Raw genomic sequence first — 8,222 nt, forward strand, 5'->3', positions numbered from 1 at the left:
TGAGGATTTTGAAGACCTGGATGAGGTCCCCACACAGTCTCCTCTACTCAAAACTGAACAGGTTTAATTCTCTGAGCCTGTCAGGGTGCAACATATCCTTGAGTCCTAGAATCGTCTGTACAGCTTCAGGTATGCACATATCCTACTCTTTAGCAGCTTATAGCACCATTATTTGTTTTTCCCCAGGTCACACCTCTTTCTTGCCGTCACTGGTGTCCATATCTATTTCTTTTCGGGGCACAGGGTGCATCCTCAAATTTTTCTGGCCTTCTTCCTGCATTGGAGTGTTCTTAAATCCTTGATTGCTGCAATTTCATTTTTCCATACATCCCTGCTGAGTCGTGTCTCATTCTTTCCTCCCATGTTTATTGGGCCATCAGTTGCATCATCTTAACAATACCCAGTGAGTGATCACTTGATGTTTGCCTGCTGTGCAGCACCATGTCTCTCTGCCTCTCATATACACACCCCACCATAAACACCATGACAAACACACACAAAGCTTACAGTTTGAAGACATAATAATTGACAGATTATATTGTGGGCTGCCCACAAATGAAAACATTTTGTAAAGGCTCCTTGAGTGCAAAACCGATTACTTGCTGAGTGCAATCTAATTACTTTTTATTGTTTTCCTGTGCAGTGGGATAAGTTTAGGTCTTGCTTATCTCTTTTTACCGTTCTCTAAATTAACTTTATGTTCTCACAATTTTTTTTTTATAGTGACGTGCTCTTTGGTTTTCTTGTAATGGTGTATACCAGGATTTAATTTTTGTAGCTCTAGTATTTTTTTATTTGTGCTACCTGCTACTAAAGTCAATTTTGCCACGATATCGAACATAAAATACAATAACTAAAAATATCAAGTGTGACTCACATAACAAAGAATCAATTTTGATTGCGTATGGCACCTTTTACAATTTGAAGAATGACTGGGTGCATCGAAACATCTCATCAGTAGTTTTTACACGTGTGCAGGGAATACAAACAAAAGACTTTAAAGTTCAAGGGACCCTGCACTTGATGAGCGACAGACAGCTCAAAGAGTAAAACTACATGGATACAGGGAAATAAAAAGAATGAAATAACATGGGCAGGGGCCAGTGGGTGAAGGTCCATGTTGGTTTTAGGAGTAAGCAGCCTGAATGCAAGGGATTGTGTGGTGGTGGATCTTCTGGTGAATGCCAATCATCATCCACGCATGTTAAGAATTACTGGGCCACACATTTCCGTAATCCAATATATATGGCAGGAGATAATGCAGTAGAACATGGTGTCTTTTATCTACACTGAATTCAAAAGTACTAACTAGAAGTTATTATATTGTGACACTTCAGTCGGTGACTTGCACTCTAAAGACGAGGTTGAATCTCAGTACTTTAGCAAAACCAGCTTTATTCAACTCGAAACAGGAACAGCAAGGTTATTTATTGTAGCAGGATCGACCTTTCTACTCTACACAGACACAGCAAACAGGCAAGGGCCGGGGCCAGGTCAGTGGCCAAGTTATAATGTTCCCACCCATCGGGCGAATGGCACTTTGCACGTGGCAGCTGTCAGCTTGTAGTTTGCAGTTTCTGTGGTGCTGCGAATCTGTGGTTGCCTCGGCGACAGACAGGCAACCCTCAACAGCTGCAGCAGTTGTGCGTGTCATTCCGTTGGAGAGGATCTCAAAAGAGGCAATCACGCTTCTGCAGGTTGTCCCATTGGGGAGGGTCTCAAATTATGTATTTTCTTGATCTTCTATTTCATTTTTGAGAGTGGCTCAGTCATATTCGAGCAAAAACTAGTGCATTAGGGACAGAAAAGCCTAAACAGGCCACCAGTTCATTTTACTTAAGCTATGTCCGCACTACCACATTTTAATTTAACCACAAGGTTTTTAAACAAAAACAATCTCTGTCCACATTAGCCCTTTCACAACATTTACAAAAGCATCTCTGTCCACACTAAAATGACCGAAAACGCATATGATATAGCCATTCGCCTACACTGGACATACGTTTATTGGTGCAAAAATCCTTGAAGGGATGGTGTCACGCTTGGGTCACAAAGTTGCACAGAGAGAAACTTTATTAGAATACAGCCAGAACAAACACTTGCCAGTCTCTTTCAGGTTTCAATCTGGGCTCAGTGTCAAACCGGTTGCCACAGCTCCACCTCTCGATCAAAAGAACACAAAATCTTCCTCTTCAAAGGGGCGTGGCTCAGGAGTGGGAGCCCCAACTGGAGCAGAGAGACAAGGCAGTGAGACAAAAGGACAGGTGTGGTGCAAACTTTTAAATGTTCGAAGTCCAAGATTTAAATCATGTGTCACGGCAGCAGCAGCAGGCTTGCAGCTGATCCAGCAAGGAGGAGATGAAAAACTGTGTTTGTTTCTTATTGAATCCCTGTTTAAGAGGGATAGATAGATAGATAGATAGATAGATACCTTATTAATCCCAAGGGGAAATTCACATAATCCAGCAGCAGCATACTGATACAAAAAACAATATTAAATTAAAGCGTAATAAAAATGCAGGTAAAAACAGACAATAACTTTGTATAATGTTAACATTTACCCCGGTGGAATTGAAGAGTCACATAGTGTGTCAGTCTGTCAGTGTAGAAGGACAGTGACAGCAGTCTGTCTCTGAAGCTGCTCCCCTGTCTGGAGATGATCCTGTTCAGTGGATGCAGTGGATTCTCCATGATTGACAAGAACCTACTCAGCACCCTTGCTCTGCCACGGATGTCAAACTGCCCAGCTTCATTCCTACAATAGAGCCTGCCTTCCTCACAAGTTTGTCCAAGTGTGAGGCGTCCTTCTTCTTTATGCTGCCTCCCCAGCACACCACCGCGTAGAAGAGGGTGCTCGCCACAACCGTCTGGTAGAACATCTGCAGCATCTTATTGCAGATGTTGAAGGACGCCAACCTTCTAAGGAAGTATAGTCGGCTCTGACCTTTCTTACACAGAGCATCAGTATTGGCAGTCCAGTCCAATTTATCATCCAGCTTCACTCCCAGGTATTTATAGATCTGTAACCTCTGCTCTTTCAGAGGAGCGGCCACGTCCCCTTGGGGCTATGTTCAGTGTGTTCACAATGGTAACACCATTGGCCATGGGAAATATAGCAAAACTGTAGCACTGATATGTATGATGTAAACAGCATTCAAACTGTACAAAATTCAATTTAGATACATACAGGTAAGCAATGCAACAAGTGTCATGGAAAGCAACTCCTCTGTGTCCATCATTAAGAACATGGATTTCTTCCATAAAGTGTGACTAGTTAGGGAATGAGACATTTTAAGGAGTGGGATCCGATGAAGCATGGGCTACGTAATAAGCACTTACCAATCCGAGCGCAATTATAATCTATGTTTTAAAAACTCTCCATTTCTACCTGTCCATATTAAAACACAAAGCTGGTGTTTTCAAACATATACAGCTCTGGTGAGTTTTTTTTTTTAAATTCTCCATTTTGGGGTTAAAACATCAGGATAGTATTGACGAAAGCCAAAAATGGAGATTAATGTCTGCATTTTAAAATGGAAACATAGTAATGTAGCCTAATATGATAATACATGGTCATTCAGAGTTGTCACTAGTTATAATTTGGGATGGTGGAAGATAATGGAACACATTGAGGAAAAGTGGTGCTGATGACAAGCAACATATGCAAACTCCAAAAGGGTTTAGACCAAGAAAGAATCTGAACCCATTCTCATGGTGTTCTGCCACCCAAAAGAAAAGGCAGATATACAGTATGTTTTAAACAAAAGAATAAAGAAGGAGATTAAATGTAGTCAAAAAGCCAGGCCAAGTCTGAAACCAAAACATCAATAAATCATGACATCTAACCACAAAACACATGCGTCACATACGAGCTGAGATGCTCATCCTTAAGACAGGTTCTTCCATCTTAGCAGAGGACATATGAAGCCCTGTTAGAGTGACCAGTGGGTTCCTGCTCACCTCCCTGACCAAGGCCGTACTTGCCCGTTTACTCAATTTGGCCAGAGAATTAACTCTTGGAAGAGTCCTGGTGGTTCTATACTATTGAGGCTACTGAGCTCTTGGAAAAACGTAAAGCTTTAGTACAGTCATGGCCGAAATTATCAGCACCCCTGGAATTTTCCCAGAAAATGCACCATTTCTCCCAGAAAATTGTTGCAGTTACAAATGTTTTGGTATACACGTTTATTTCCTTTATGTGCATTGGAACAACACAAGAAAACAGAGAAAAAAAAAGCCAAATCTGACATCATTTCACACAAAACTCAAAAACCTGGCTGGACAAAATTATTGGAAGCCTCAACTTAATATTTGGTTGCACGCCCTTTGGAAAAAATAACTGAAATCAAGCGCTTCCTATAACCATCAAGAATCTTGTTACACCTCTTAACTGGAATTTCCGACCACTCTTCTTTTGCAGACTGCTCAAGGTCTCTCAGATTTGAAGGACGGCTTCTCCCAACAGCAATTTTGATCTCTCCATAAGTGTTCAATCGGATTTAGATCCAGACTCATTGCTGGCCACTTCAGAACTCTCCTGCGCTTTGTCTTCAACCATTTCTGGGTGCTTTTAGAGGTATGTTTGGGGTCATTGTCCTGCTGGAACACCTCTGACACAGACCCAGCTTTCTGACACACATTGCGCCCCAATATCTTTTGGTAGTCTTCATATTTCATGATGCCTTGCAGAAAGTCAAGGCAGCCAGTGCCAGAGGCAGCAAAACATCCCCAAAACATCTTTGAACCTCCACCATGTTTAACTCTAGGTACTGTGTTCTTTTCTTCGTAGGCCTCATTCCGTTTACTGTAAACAGTAGAATGATGAGCTTTACCAAAAAGCTCTACCTTGGTCTCATTTGTCCACAAGACGTTCGCACAGAATGATTTTGGCAAACTCCAGTCTGTTTGGGGTCCTCCTAGCTGTCCTGCCATAGCGTTTCATTTCGTTCAGATGTCGACGGATAGTTCGAGCTGACACTGTTGCACCCTGAGTCTGCAGAACAGCTTGAATATGTTTTAAAGTTGATTGGGGCTGTTTATCCACCATTCGGACTATCCTTCGTTGCTGTCTTTTATCAATTTTTCTCTTCTGTTCATGTCCAGGTAGATTAGCTACAGTGCCATGTGTTGTGAACTTCTTGATTATGTTGCGCACAGTGGACAAAGGAACATGAAGGTCTCTGGAGATGGATTTGTAGCCTTGAGATTGTTGATATTTTTCCACAATTTTTGTTCTAAAGTCCTCAGACAATTCTCTGCTCTTCTTTCTGTTCTCCATGCTTAGTGTGGCACACTCAGACACACAACAGAAAGGTTGAGTCAACTTTTCTCCATTTTAACTGGCTTCAGGTGTGATTGCTATATTGCCAACACCTGTTTCTTGTCACAGGTGAGTTCAAACAAGCATTATACGCTTGAAATAAAACAATTTACCCACAATTTTGAAAAGGTGCCAATAATTTTGGCCGGCCCATTTTTGGAGTTCTGTGTGACATGATGTCAGATTTGGTTTATTTTCTCTGTTTTTTGTGTTGTTCCAATGCACATAAAGGAAATAAACGTGTATACCAAAACATTTGTAATTGCAACAATTTTTTGGGAGAAATGGTGAATTTTCTGGGAAAATTCCGGGGGTGCCGATAATTTCGGCCATGACTGTAATGGTTTTATGTCCTTGCCTTGACCTATGCCTCATCACAATTTAATCCCAGAGGTCTACAGAGACCTCCTTGGACTGCATGGCTTGGTTTTTGTGCTGACATCTAAGTGTGAACTGTAAGACCTTCTATATGGAGGTGTGCACCTTTCTCGATGATGTCCGATCAATTCGGTTGGCAACAGCAGGACTCCAATAAAGTTCTGGACACATTGCTAGGAGAATTCAAGCTAACAGGATGGACCTGAGCACAATCTGGACTGCCACAGCAAAGGGCCTGAATTCTTAAATGAAGGAGAAATTTCAGGATTTGATTTTTAATAAATTTGCAAACCTTCCTGAAAGCATGTTTTCACTTTGTCATTATGGGTTATTGAGTGTAGATTGATAGGTAAAAAAAAAAGGCAAATGTGCCCATTTAAGATTAAATCTGCAACATAATAAAGTAGGCAGAAAGTGAAGGGGTCTGATTGCTTTCCTATTCCACTACTTTAAAGAATTTAGTGAAAATTTTGGGCAACTCTTGCAGAGGTGGGGGTCTTATATAATAGCGCATGGCAAACTGTAATTTAAAATTAAATCTGCAACTAAGTGTGTAGAAAGGGGTCTGAATACTTTCTAAACCCACTGTATATCTTTGCTTACCCACCAAAGGAACAAATAATCCAGATATATCATTGCCATTTATTGATTCTTTGTTATTGCTTTCTGCAATCAGAATTCAACTTTTTTCATATGTTATTGTAATTAAATTATTGTAAATTTCTTCAGATCACATAAATCCCATATGTGAAGCATTTAAACTTTGCTTAAAAATACTGTTAAAAATATTTTAATATAACAGACCAAGAAGTTCCATAAAGCTTGTCTTCTCTTCATTATTTCATTCATCTAATCTGTTAATCTTCCAATGAATGTAATTACTGTTATTGTTAGCTAATCCATGCAATTAGCCTGAGTGTCTGGCCCAGGTATCCTGTGTAATGACTTCTCAATGGCAGGTCTCCATCTGTTCCTTTATATAAAGAATGAGACTTTTAGGTGAGAATGAGTGTTTGATGCTCACACAGGTCCATTTGCAAACAGCAATGGAAGGCTAATAAGCTGTCATTAGCTGCCTAAGCCGATTCTTTTAAGTCTTGGGGAAAAAAAACATAAAAAGAACCGGACGCACATCTCATGCTATCTGAGCGAGTTCTGTCTACCGTGGGTTTTTTGTCTAGCAGGACTTTCCAGTGAGAAATTATTGATTCATTTAGAATTTCACAGCTCTTAGTGAGCCGGGTACTCTCATACTGTGTCTCAAACATGTCAGCACTCGACTACCAGTCAGTTACTTGCTGTTTTCTTATCTGATGTACTGTATAAACAGAAGTCAAGCAAAGTAAAGAGAATGATATTGCAGGGGCATAAAAACACTTCATACCAAATGAGCTACAGTATGTCTGGCACTAAAGGCTGCACATTGTAGCCGCAGGAGTGATCCAAATATGTCAATAAGAGTTTTGGCTACATTTGGCTACTTTTATATTTTTTTACAGTTTTGTTCTAAATGTGTCACATATTTTTGTATTTGAAATTTCAGCTATGGATGTGATTCTTCTTATGAGGCACCCAACATCATAACTGCATTCTTATAATAATAATACATTTTATTTATTTGTAGGTGCCTTTCTAAACACTCAAGGACGCCGAACAATATATAAAACACAGATTATAAAGAAAAGTAAAATACAGAAGTTAAAATCAGACAGAGCAATTGTAATCAAAGAGAAAAAGCAGTCTTAATCCATATTTGCTACTTACCTGCACTTCGTTCAGGGGAGAAGTAGTTGCGTGCAAAAATCAACATTAAAAAAATAACCCTAACCCTAACCTTTTTTTACTTTAAATGCAATCATTCTGTCTACCAGTTTCAAACTTTTGTTCCATTTGTTATCAGACTCTTAGTCATTAAACCTTCACGTTCTCGATCTGCCTCATTAGTACAGAAATGGCACACATTCTTCAACACATGCTGGTAAGAATTTCACTATAAAAGTTCAACATTCTTCTTACTAGTTGAGCAACTTTACAAATATTTTACATATCTGATCCATTTTTTCTGGGAGTCTTCTTTGTTGTTTTGCGATTTTTGTTTTTTTCTGGATGTGTGTTTTCTTTATGGGTTACTTTCAGAATTAAGTAAATTTTTTCTTTTTTTTTTTCCTTTAATCGCCATATACAATTTGTTCTTTTTTTGCATACCTCAACTTACTCTTGAGAGAGACACAGAGTTTTGGGGTCAACTATTAGTACAGCACCCCTGGAGAAATTGCGGGTTAAGGGCCTTGGTCAATGGCCCAGTGGAGTAGCATTCCTTCTGTCACTGCCGAGATTACCACCCAGATCCTTTAGCCACAGAGCCACCACTCAGCCATTATTATTAGATTTTAAAAAGCCATTTTATTTTGGATATGGGCTCTGACAATTTGATGTTCCCGTTGTCAAGACACAACACCCAGTTGTTATGGAGCACGGCCATGGAAGTCATATCAGTGCCTACGATGTTAACAGCACGACGGAT

The 8,222-nt window shown here is 40.0% G+C and overlaps 1 long non-coding RNA gene across 1 annotated transcript in view; it reads right to left on the reverse strand.

Annotated features, from left to right (window-relative positions):
- LOC120517669 overlaps window positions 1-7,575 on the reverse strand; it is a 55,176-nt gene extending 47,601 nt beyond the window's left edge. The window contains exon 1 of the long non-coding RNA XR_005631081.1: window positions 7,463-7,575. This is a non-coding gene — a long non-coding RNA (uncharacterized LOC120517669). The remainder of the gene's footprint in view (window positions 1-7,462) is intronic.
- Between the last annotated feature and the right edge of the window lie 647 nt (window positions 7,576-8,222).

Source organism: Polypterus senegalus, chromosome 17, assembly GCF_016835505.1.
Source record: "Polypterus senegalus isolate Bchr_013 chromosome 17, ASM1683550v1, whole genome shotgun sequence".
Classification (NCBI taxonomy): Eukaryota; Metazoa; Chordata; class Cladistia; order Polypteriformes; family Polypteridae; genus Polypterus; species Polypterus senegalus.